This window comes from Mercenaria mercenaria, chromosome 19, assembly GCF_021730395.1.
Source record: "Mercenaria mercenaria strain notata chromosome 19, MADL_Memer_1, whole genome shotgun sequence".
NCBI classification, from domain to species: Eukaryota; Metazoa; Mollusca; class Bivalvia; order Venerida; family Veneridae; genus Mercenaria; species Mercenaria mercenaria.
The window spans coordinates 14621563-14635109 of NC_069379.1; positions in this window are offsets into that span (position 1 = coordinate 14621563).

Below are 13547 nucleotides of genomic sequence, written 5' to 3' on the forward strand. Positions count from 1 at the left end.
TTAGAAATTAGGTTTAAACTACACATAGTAGAAATACCTCTTATTGTGACAATGACGTAATTTGGACACCAAAAGCAACATAAAAGTGTAACAAAGACACTTAATTTTGTGTCAAGTTACATCCTTGTAATAATTATTTGAAAATACAATGGAGATTGTTTGTTAAGCTCTTATACTGACCTTACTGAACTATAATCTCTACAATTAAACCCGTTTCATATTTATTTTTTGATGACAGTTCCCTCAAATAAAAATACATGTCAAATTATATCACTGATGTAACAAAGATACGCATGGAATTCATACACATTAGTAGTCAAAGATACGTCTTTTCTCAAATGTGCAAAGCAGCAATAACATCAATAAATGGTAACAATTAGGGTGATAGTTTCATAAATCATTCAAGAATATTACGTTTTATCACGTGTATATCACAATAAATAACAGCAACAACAAGCCGCATGCATTTTGCAAAAAGACGTAACTCGGACACTTATCGATCCCTGTTACACTGGTTTTATTTTTGTTTGTACAATTTTTAAAAGTCTTTACGAGAATTGTTTTGCATGATTTTTGTTTATATATATGTTTTGTGATGCAGAACTTCTTCTACAGTCGCTAAAACACTGAATTTCATCGAAAAACTTACGAGTTGGCGACGTAACTCAACATAGCGGCAGCATCATTCTTTACACCATGCTCTCCGTAAGCGTATTTCTGCAGTAAACAAATGTGTGCTACGTCATCGAAGTATGTGTGGAACGCTTTTTCCGGTGCGTTTGTTTGGTTGCTTCAATCGAGTAGAATAATGTTCCTGAGTGGCGATTTACAGAAATTCTTGACGTAACAATGAGGGACGCTAATCGAGTTGTATCAAGACTCCCAAAAATACCGCGAGACTGAATAAACAACTTCAGTCAATTTCATGTTATAACGATTACAATCGATTCAAGCCTTCCAAACAGTACCTGTATTGCCAGTCAGTCAATAAACCTTCAGTGATAGTCAGTGCAATCACAGACGTAACATTTTGGACTCCAATAGTTACGTCCGTAAATGGATAATTCATATTATGATAGTTTAATCTGCAAGATTACTTACCACATAAAACAGTGGTAATATAATAGCAAATTCATCTTTTTATGTATATGCACCCACATTTGCATGATTTGCATACTTGGCTATGCATGAAGCCAACTTGATTACAAGCTGCAGAATTTGTGTAAAAAAATGTCCATATTTATGGCATAGAATCATTACTAGCAGAATAAGCTGTGGAAAAAAAGTTTTAACACATAATGCAATATTATAATGTTTTACTGCCTGTTTAAATGCCACATGAACATTAGCATATACAACAAGTCAAATAACAGAAAAAACGATTTATTCAAGATGTAACTGAAATTCCTGGACAGTGAATTCTGGATCATATTTTTTCTCGCTTACTACGCTCGAAAACTTAATTTGTCTTCTGTTCTGGGTTAAACATAAAAAATGCATTTCTATCTCTATCTCGCAGGTAATTTGTCTTACTTGGGTTTTTTTTCTTTTTTTCTTTTTTTTTTGTTTTGTTTTTTTATTGATGGAAAAAAATGCATTTTTTTTCTCGCTCGCTATGCTGGCACATTTAAAATCTGACAGTTTGCATGAGCTCCGAAAAAAAACTTTTTATTTTAGTCCTAGGTAAACCCTCCCCATGAAAATCCTCAAAAAACGAACGGCGAAGAAATTCCGAGATACTCGCGCAAGAATAAGTCTGACAATTCATAAGACGTGACTATTATTAGCATGTTATTTGTGTTGATTTTGTCACAAAACCTGTCCTTTATCAATAACAAATAAAGTACCCCAGAACGCCCAGAATGCACCAGATGGATCCATTATTTTCATAGTTTTCCGGTGAATCATGCCCCCGGACCCCCACCACCCCCTATTTGCTCTAGTCTTCAAATATTTTACGCCCCCTCTTACACCATATACTGTATCCGCCCCTAAGTTAGTCAAAACAATTTGAAAAACGTAATGGATGTAAGATTTTTTTACGAAGTTTGGAACGATAACGCTTTTATCATATTAAGTAGACCTTTTGAAAAAATGTTGGGTAGTTCAATGAACCAGATATTCTAGATTTCATTTCAGGTTGTAGAATATTTTGAAAAAAAAAAGATTAATCTTCGAATACATTTTGACTGTACTATTAGAATAGTGTTATTGGATCTATAAAATCTGCCGAGAATGATAATCAGGATAAAGAACTCTCCCTTCAGGTAAACGGCGTGAAGAACTATCCTTTATTATATTTTGCGGGAATCGAGCACGTTTTCACCGTGCAATATTAGTATTTATAGTAACAAAAAAGTAGTCCGTCATGTCAACAAAACACGATGAAAACAATCGTCTGAAGCATTTTAAAGTATATTTTCAATCGTAAATTGTCAGCCTTTTAGAAAAAGTTTGGGTAATTTAAAGGGTGGCAGGAACTAGATACATGTCTTGTCTGTCTATTAATACATTTTAAATGGACTCCGCATGTATTTTGAAGCAACCCTTGATTTTGAAAAAACATGATCAATTTTGTTATCAAATTCGTCGTCGTACGACTTATGAAAGAGTCGTAGTCGTATTTTGATTATCTAGTCGTATACTTCGTTCCAAGACGAATCTATTGGTGTATACTTCTTATGACTTCTGTCCAGTAACAAACCCGCCAATCTAAATTATTTAGACCCACTATTTTTCCGATAGAATGAACCGTAAGTACCTTTATCAATTTATTGGTTGATAAACTAAGCATCCTGAAAGTACATAACATTAACAAAACTTACAATCAGGTAATACACATAATAGATACATCAGCATACCACACATATTATAATAAATGTATAAATATCTTATTCATATAGTAATACATGTTAAAACATATAGTTGTGTGTAGTGGCACTTTGCAGTCATTAAACATAATACTTAGTACATATAGTTGAATTATATGTAAACTTACATATACATTAAAAGTATACAATTACATATTACACATGTACATAACAAAACACATGTATGCTTACCAAGTTGTGGACTTAAATGCATCATCACTATAGAAAACATCACCAGCTGCACCACAACAACTCATCTGTTCTATCACACTGTGATTCAGGTTAATGGTCTGCAAATGATTAAATTGTTAAATGTGTAATTAAAGAATGAGACAGAGATATGTGAGAAGACTGCCATTTTATGAAACATGATTTTACTCAAAATATACTAATCTGTCTTAATCAGAAAAGTCCAAAACTGTAAAGGTTAAAATCATTATCTATCACTTTATAAGACCAGCAAAACTGATAGGAACCTTATAAATGAAAGTAACTAACCTCTGACTAATAATTCCATCCATTTAAAACTAATATATTAATGATTTAAAATAACTTCTACTAAATACATGTATACAGTATCAAAGCTTTCTAGGTAGTGAGATATTGATCACTGATGCCTAAACCAATCAGAACACAGTCTTTTAGAGGGAACAAATTGACCTAAGGTCAATACACCTGACTGGACACAAACTCCAACTATGGTCAAAGGGAGATAACTTATCTTAAACAACTACTTAATCCAAAGCCCTAAAATCAAGCCTGCCACAAAATGGTATTGTATTTTTTTTAATTCAATACTTGTAAAATGAATAGCAACCTGATTTTTCTTCACAAGTTGCTAGTAAAAGCTTGTCACCCATCACTTCTGTTTGGAAGTACAACTTGAGACATCTTGGCCTGTGCAAGTCACTGTAGTGCTCTGAAAAAACAATAAGCAAAACATTAGAAAATCAGTGCTTCTTTATAACTCATTCTGCAAAAGTACTTATGCATTTTTACACACAATGAATGAGATAAAATTAAGTCTAGAAATTTTTTGAAAGCTAACCTAGCCCATATCTGCTTACACTTGCCTAAATTTATTACCAAATTTCTACATACTTACGCTGTGATGAAGCTGAAAAGGCATTATGTTTGCTAAAATTCAATAGATCTAGAAATTATTTTGTAAAATAAATACCTGCTTTTCTTTCCATAATTTACAGCTGTGGAACACACACACACACATCACTTCAGTATGCTTCACACTGCTTCAGTCTATGCTTGCAAATATTTTGCAGGTCTGGACATGTTGCTCTGAAAAAAAAAAAATAAGCAAAACATCATTCTATCATTGATTTTTTGAAGATTCATTCAGTCAAAGTGCTTATTATTATTTTATATACACAAAATGAGACAGAATCTGGTCTATAAGTATATTTAATATGTACAACTGAGCATCTAAGAAAGCTAAGCCACTTCAAAAGTTCAAATCACAATCAACATACTGAGCAGTGACAGATGAAAACATACACCTACCTTTTTTTCAGCTCCTGTATCATGCATTCGCCTCCATCCTTGGTAATTTTTAACGGCAGGCATTCTGAGATGTATTTTCTCATAAAGTTTTTTTTCCGATCCTCCATCTACAAACACAATAAAATGATTTTATTTCAGAGAAATACTTGTGACCGTTGAAAGCCATATTGTTATTGTTATGTCCAGCTCCTAAATGACGTGAGTGATGACGTAGCGACCTTACGTGACCCTATTCTCGGAAAATGCAAAAAAAAAAAGACGAGAAATGGTGAATGACAGGGTCATTTCAAATCAATGTTTTGAACTTATTTCTGATCGCAGAAAGATGAAAATGGTCTCATTTGAAAGCCAATACTTTTATCCTCATTGTATTAAATTTTCAGTTTCATATCTTATTTACTTTTTGCAAAATTATCGCCTAAACCTGCACCTTTGTTGTAACGGCGCGGCCATTGTTGTTTACCGTGGTGTGTCATTTTCTGAGCAAAAAATCAGGTCCTTCCCCAATTTTGTAAACTGTGACAAATTAACAGCAAAACAAGAAAGGGTTTAGCTATCGAATGAGACCAACATCATGAATTTACATTGAAAAATGAATAAGATATTAACGTTTCAAAATCACTTATTTTCGCGAGCATTTTACACAAATTTTGACAATTTTTCATGTTCAAAAATATGCTAAACCAAATGTTCCAGAATGCAATCTTTACATGCACTCATTACGCTAGCAAACAGGCTTTCTTGTCCTAAAAGATATATTTTTTACATCCATGCAATAGAAAACTACGAGGGCTGAAACTTGCAACTTTGCAAATGGCGCATTACTGTTATGTTGACAATAGGGTATGACACTTCTGAGCTAAAAATCACATATTTCCACACTTTTGTAAATTCTGACATTTTAACATCAAAACAAGAAAGGGTTTAGCTGTCGAATGAGACCAACATCATGAATTTACATTGAGAAATGAATAAGATATTTACGTTTCAAAATCACTCATTTTCGCGAGCATTTCACATGAATTTCAACAATTTTTCAGAGTAAAAAAAATACATAACCAAGTGTTTCAGAACAAGATTTTTGCATGCATTCATTACGCTAGCAAACAGGCTTTCTTGTCCTAAAAGAGATATTTTTTACATCCATGCGTTAACAAAATATGAGCTCCCAAAATTTGACAGAAATTGCATCATTCTGCACATATGCCGTTGCGCGAAAAAAGTCAAAATAAAGTGTTTATTTCCACTACAAACTTATCAAAACAAGATAATGTCATTCACTGACATAAAATCCACCTACCTTTTCATTTTGTTACTTCCAAAACCTCCAAATTATTCCATAAAGCTCCAAAACTCAGAGAGAACTTTTTACTTTTATATTGTCCAATGCAGTTGTGACTGCCACGCACTGTCAGTATGTGTACGCTGTAAATTGATCAAGAACGTCACAGTTGTTTCGCAGACTGCCCTGTTTTACTGTTATTATGGTGCTAAAAGCCTTGCACACACTAAATCATCGAAACCTTGAGTATTTTACAGGAATTTGAACATGTACAGTGTTTCAAATAAGCTGTTTTGCATCACAACTGTGCACAACGCTTTAGATCAGAATGCAACCGTGTTTGGCAGCAAAAAATGCATGTTTTCAGAAAAATAGTCTGTTTTATCGACTGTAAAGTGTTACAAGTACGTTGTTTATGCCTTGTACATTTCAAATCAAAGATATAGCATGCAGTTGATAGGGCTTTGAAGCTGTACATTCATTGAACTGCGCTGTTTTGAGGCAAAAAATGCGCACAATGTGGAATATCTTTGTAGCTCTAGGATTTGCTTGTAAATCATAAAAGAAGCAGTTCTGCTATTATATTTTGTATATAAAGACAGATAAAGTATTTCTTAATCTGAATTAAATGTTCAAATCGTAATGGGTCATTGAGACAATGGAAAATTCATTGTTAATATAGTACACAGTTGTGCGTCGAAACTGGCATCGCTCTGACTGTGTATTAATGTCTGAGAACATGTAACAGCTCTTCTGACTTTACTTTTATTGTTTTAGGGATAGTGCTACTAGAAACATTCATTATTTTTCATGTTTATTACTCAGTACTAAATACAGTTAACAGTAATTCAACAAATACATGTCTTCTATCTTGCCATGCATATACCACTCCATTTTAATGTTTTCAATGTCACAGTCATACAGTTCACATAACCACTTCAGACTGTCCAGATCTTTCATCATGCGGACGGTCATTAATAATGTAAGCGCCATCTTTTCCTGTTTGCTTGATGCTTTATTCATCAACTTCTTCCAATTGATAACATGAGTCAATGTTTGCTTTGGAGTTAGCTTTTCTCATCTTTACAGTCTAACATATTGTTGTAATGACAACCTGTTTTTACTTTACTAAAATGGTAAGAAGCGCAAGCTGTTTATATAGTGCATTTTCCTAAATACATAAAAAATATAAATCTGGTCTCGAAACATCGCCCTGTGGTATGCCAAACTTCTCCTGAAAGAAATGAACACAGTGGGCATCGCATTGGACAAGTAAGTAAGGCGGGTCTCATGCATTCAGTTGTCATACTTTATTATGAGCACCGTTTTATTGTAATCTTTTGCAAATGTCAGACAATGATACATTTTTTTAAAAAAAAGGATATCTAAAACAAAGTAATACCCCAGTTACACATACGGCACGGATAGCTACGTCTAGCAACGGACAGAAACGTAGTAATCTGTATCGATTCGTACCTGAGCCGTACCTTAATGTAGTAATCCGTGTCAATCCGTTCCAGTCTGTACGGCTCAGGTACGGATCAATACGATTTATTACGCCTTAATCCGTGGCAATACGTAGCTATCCGCGCCTATGTGTGACTAGGATATAAATCAGATGTGATTAAAAAACGTCCATCTTGCAGTTTCTATTCAGTTTTATTCATCATTTATAATGCTTGTCGTGCTCCTTCTCGCGCTAAGAATAATGTATGCACGTGTTTCCTTTTTAATGAACTTAATGTTGCACGGGAAAACTGAGCCGAAATGGAATTCACCGATGCTGTCATTCTTATTGAGTCCCTCTTTATTATGGCAAATAAAATCTGTAAGAAGATCCTTTGGAAGCATAGAATGCAACTAAGCAAAACAATAGCAGACTCGGTTTGTCGGAGTCTGTTCAGGAGAGGTAATGAAAAGTGTAACACCCCTCACGCCCCTTAGCACCGGCTAAACTCTATTACAAATATATTGGATGGACTTCATGATCCCATAAGACCAGAAAATATAACAAAAATAATATCAAAACCATATGCTTTCAATAGTTGGTTCCCAACTCCTACAAGTTCTTTTTTTGTCCGAATTAACATCAAATTTTGAGCATTTTTCTTAAGATTATTCTTAATAAAAGCTTGTATTCTGCTGAATAAATAGTTTTTGCAATAGTATAAGGAGACGTGACGACTTTCGTTTCTGGGTTGTTTTTTTCTCTCTATTTTAACCCTTAGCCTGCTGGGGGCTAGTGATTCTGCCTTTGCGACCAGTGCAGACCAAGATCACCCTGCACATCCGTGCAGTCTGATCATGGTCTGCACTGTTCGCCATTCAGTCAGTATTGTTTTGGTAATCACCCCTTTTAGCAGTTAATGGTACTGTCTAAATTGAAAGATGGTCAAGTTCATTATAGAAATTTAGCAGGGTAAGGATTAAAGATATAAAGCAAAATGTTAGTTTTTAGTGGTTATAATTTTTCAGCCACTCTGGTAAAAGAAAACCAAAACATATCTTGTTTTCAAATCTATAAAAGCAAATTTTCTGTTACATTTTAGTTATATTCGCATAGCATACCTTTTTATGATATTTTTGTTCACAACATGTCATTTGTGTATTTAGTATTGATTTATGTACGTTGTAAAGTTTTTTTTGTCATATTTTGCTGAAGTTCTTTGTTCTGATATTTGAAAAATCAATCTTTCATCTTGTCAATGCCTTAAAAACGGGCATGGTGACATACCATAATGATCGCTGAAATTTATGGAGGAAGTATTGAGGTAGATATGCGTAAAATTCTTTAAAAAAATGTCAGTAGAGAAAAATTTGAGGAATGTCCTTAAGCCGGTGCTAGGGGATGTAAGCGGTGTTTTACTTAGCATAGCCTCTCATGAACAGACTCGATCAATCCAAGTCTGCAATTACATTTTGTATTTGGTTTGGTTGCATTTTAGGTTTAAGAAAGGATTTTCTACTGAACTGTTACTGTAACATATCTTCGCTTTGAAGCAATTGCAATAATGTCCCAGTGCTGAAATTTCACATTTAAAAGAGGAGTCTAGATTTTGTTTTCCACCGACAAAATGTAAACTTAACAAAACGTAGAAATTGTCTATGAGTTTGAATAGATATCAGACTTTTCAAAAATTGTCAGGCAATGTTACATTTAGAAAATGGGTAAACAAAATAAAACAAGTCAAATTTTATGGAAAAAAATCGATTTCTAGATACTATTTAGTTGTTCATATTATTTTATGTTCGTTGTGCTGCTTGTGTAATAAAAAATCATATCTGAGTTTGGTGTATGTCTTGTCTTTTTCTTTTAAAATGAAATGAGCCGCGCCATGAGAAAACCAACATAGTGCGTTTGCTACCAGCCGCATCCGCGCAGTCCGGTCAGGATCCATGCTGTTCGCTTTCAAACCATATTGCAATTAGAGAAACTGTAAGCGAACAGCATGGATCCTGAGCAGACTGCGCGGATGCGCGCACTATGTTGGTTTTCTCATGGTGCGGCTCAAATTATGCTATATACTAATCATAACTTGGCATTCAATAGTCGCGAAACTATTTCCCTGAGGTCCAAAAGTTGATGTTTAAACAAATTCTCACGAAATATTCCTAGTACTTGGAAATTTAAAGGATCTCATACAATACGACTATCTGTGAAATATGGCAGATACGTTGAACTAGTAGGTTTTATGATTTTCTGCATCATTCGATTTATATAAAGACGTTCAGTGTTGTGTGTGGGGGGGGGGGGGGGGGGGGGGTGAGAGAGGGACGTTAACGTATTTTTCAACATTTTGTCTGTCATATATTTGACGGTGTCTTCTTGTAGCAATGAGCACAACGCCAAACTTTATAATGCTGCCTCACTAGAATATCACGCCGTAGACATGTGACATTATACCCCATTCCGTCACAATATACTGACACCGGTACTGTCCTTTCAATGCGAGGAAGCTATTAGTACCATTTATCACGTCTTTGATATGACGCGGCCAGGGATCGAACCCAAGACCCACACAAATTAAATATATTCAAACAGCTAATGCAAATAGTCAAAGACATGGAGTTCTGTACAATTTTTTATGAAAAAAATGATATATTTCGAGTAACCTTTTTGAAGTTTTAATGGTGTTTGTTTTGGGGCACTAACATAATTAATTTTGCTCATAAACTAAAATGTGACTGAAATATATATCTTAGAAGTCAAGAAGCCGCTTAAAACAAAGACATAAGTCCAGCAGGCAAAAGTCACATTCAAAGATCGAAGCCGCCCACACAGTCATACACATGGAACTATTGGTATGCGAAACTGTATATACATGCGCATGCGCAGTGGCTAAGCAAATGAATGCGATAATATCAAAGAAGTAATAAAATTTATTTATTTATTTTGTTGGGTTTAACGTCGCACCGACACAATTTCAGGTCATATGGCGACTTTCCAGCTTTAATGGTGGAGGAAGACCCCAGGTGCCCCTCCGTGCACTATTTCATCACAAGCGGGCACCTGGGTAGAACCACCGACCTTCCGTAAGCCAGCTGGATGGCTTCCTCACGTGAAGAATTCTACGCCCCAAATGAGGTTTCGAACCAACATCGATGAGGGGCAAGAAGTAATAAAAGGACATGGTCATACACGAAAAAGGAAAACAGTAGGGTAATGTTAAAAATGTTTAAATAACTCAGATGAAATGTCAGACAATTAAAAGTAGAGCTATGAAATCGGGATCATTGAAACATAGAAAACCAGTCATATTAAGTCATATGGGTAATATACGCTGCTGACGGCTAGGGAATCTACTGTTAGAAGCATCAAAGCCTTATGAAGCGTTGCCGGCCAAACAGATGCTAACCCTTGCTTGGGAAGAAGAGTTGTCTAGAATAGCCAACACTAGGGCGTGATGGGCGACCACTCTGTGTCACCCAGGTTTCTTCTTTAGTTACGGGGCTGGACAACGCAACAAAACTTGAAAATACCCATTCAAGGCCAATTTTGACCCCGCTAACGAAAAAACTATAGTTTTCCTGTGGTATGCCGTGTCCGAAGTCATTAACACCCTCTACAATGCCAATCAGGTTGCACCCCTATTTTTTACGGTTATGGACACGGAATCTGCCGCTGAAGGCTTCAAGCCGTTCTTAGCCAAAAAGACCAGCCCTACCTTGGTCGAAAACAATTCTGCACGAGAAATAATACACCCTGTCCTGTACCTTGATGTACAATGTTTTATAGTTTCCAGCTCCATTTTGTTTATTTATCATGATAATTACCTACTTCAATATTAATGCATGCAAAAATATCTACTGCTTTTATATAAATAAGGTAGCCGGGCCAAAATACGAAGCTATTCTCTACCACATGAAAAGTCGGAATTCTTTACTTTCGTTTTAGTGACAAGATATCAGGAGAGGATACTACATGATAGAGGAATTTCTGCAGATGCATCTTCAATTTTATGTTGAAGTCGAAGTCCTAAAGATCACAATTTCTTCTATTGAGATATTTAATTCATGTTGTTACTCATCACCTTTGTTGACTTTTGTAACCACTGTAACTATTTGCAGATGTAGCAGTTAGCTGTTGCAATGGCTGGCAGCTGTAGCAGTTAATTAATTTTTGTAATTCCTGGCAGTGGTAGCAGTTAACTTTTGTAATTGCTGGCAGTTGTAGCAGTTCACCTTTGTAATTGCAGGCAGTTGTAGCTGGTCACTTTTATAATTGCTGGCAGTTGTAGCAATTAGCTTTTGTAATTGCTGGCAGTTGTAGCAGGTAACGGCTGTAGCTACTGGAATTTTGTAGCAATTAACTGTCGTTTAACTTTTTCATATGACTGTATTGCTTGATTATTCATTGTGTAGCAAGACTTTATAAAGTGAAAGTTCCTCTCACACAGTGTCCTTTGCATGATTTATGCGAAGCATTATTATACGTTCACAATTATTCCTGTCCACAGAGTTCATTTTGCAGAGCAGTTTTCTGTAGCATGTGTTTGTTAATAACAGAAAGTCATGCAAAAATGAATCAGTGTTAAATCAGTGTTGAAGCTCATTCAAAAACCTTACATTTTTGTCTGTTTGAAACACTTTAGATAGTATTCTGGATTGCTATTTCATGCAAAAACAATCAAATCGCTACCAAGGATTGATATTTCATTTAAAAATATTCATTCAAGTATTAATTGGATTATAAACACTATTCATTTGATGTGTGTTAAATTCTCAATCATCTCTTCAAACGTCACTCAAATCCCAATAATCTCTTCAAACGTCATTCGAATCCCAATAATCTCTTCAAATGTAACTCGAATCCCAATAATCTCTTCAAACGTCACTCAAATCCCAATAATCTCTTCAAACGTCACTCAAATCCCAATAATCTCTTCAAACTTCACTCAAATCCCAATAATCTCTTCAAACGTCACTCAAATCCCAATAATTTCTTCAAACGTCACTCAAATCCCAATAATCCCTTCAAACGTCACTCAAATCCCAGTGCGCAGGTTACCTATCTCTTCAAACGTCACTCAAATCTCAAATATCTCTTCAAACGTCACTCAAATCCCAATAATCTCTTCAAACTTCACTCAAATCCCAATAATCTCTTCAAACGTCACTCGAATCCCAATAATCTCTTCAAATGTAACTCGAATCCCAATAATCTCTTCTAACGTCACTCAAATCCCAATAATCTCTTCAAACGTCACTCAAATCCCAATAACCTCTTCAAACGTCACTCAAATCCCAATAATCTCTTCAAATGTCACTCAAATCCAAATATTCTCTTCAAACTTCACTCAAATCCCAATAATCTCTTCAAACGTCACTCAAATCCCAATAATTTCTTCAAACGTCACTCAAATCCCAATAATCCCTTCAAACGTCACTCAAATCCCAATAATCCCTTTTAAACGTCACTCAAATCCCAGTGCGCAGGTTATCTATCTCTTCAAACGTCACTCAAATCCCAAATATCTCTTCAAACGTCACTCAAATCCCAATAATCTCTTCAAACTTCACTCAAATCCCAATAATCTCTTCAAACGTCACTCAAATCCCATTAATGTCTTCAAACGTAACTCAGATCCCAATAATCTCTTCAAACGTCACTCAAATCCCAATTATCATGATAATGTCTTCAAACGTCACTCAAATCCCAATAATCTCTTCAAACTTCACTCAAATCCCAATAATCTCTTCAAACGTCACTCAAATCCAAGTGCGCAGGTTACTTTTGTCCGTGAGAAAAGTATTGAGCAAGCGCTTTGTGCCGAGGCAATCACACGTTGAGCAGTCTTTGACGCTTTCTATCTTATTAAAATCAGCGAGAGAAATTCAGAAATTGTGAGCAAAAATGTTACCCAAATCGAGCGACTTTCATCTCTCCCCGTATGTACGTCAGCGAAATGTCACGTTGGTTGCCGTATCTGAAACGTAAGATCTGATGTTCACGAGTGATAGATGTTTGTTCTATGGTAAAAGACAAAAACACCTTTACTTCAAATTTTTACTGGTTTTAACCAATATTTATATACATTTTGATATAAGTGAAAAATATATTTGATAGCTTTCACTGATTCGCGAAGTTTAACAATGTTATCTTATTTATTTATTTATTTATTTATTTATATATTTTCAAACGCAATTTCCTTAAATGATTTTGAAATAAATGACATATCTTTGTTTCCGGTTTAATACCTTTAAGGTGCTAACTTGATTAAATGAAAATTACAAATGTTCATTGAACATACAAATGTCTTCTATTAATTGTGTTAATTATTCATAAAGATATGACCTTCCTTAACCTATCGGAGGCGGTATCTTCTCTAAGCACTTTAATGGGGAACGCCCTATCGGCTTTTTTTCATGACTATTTA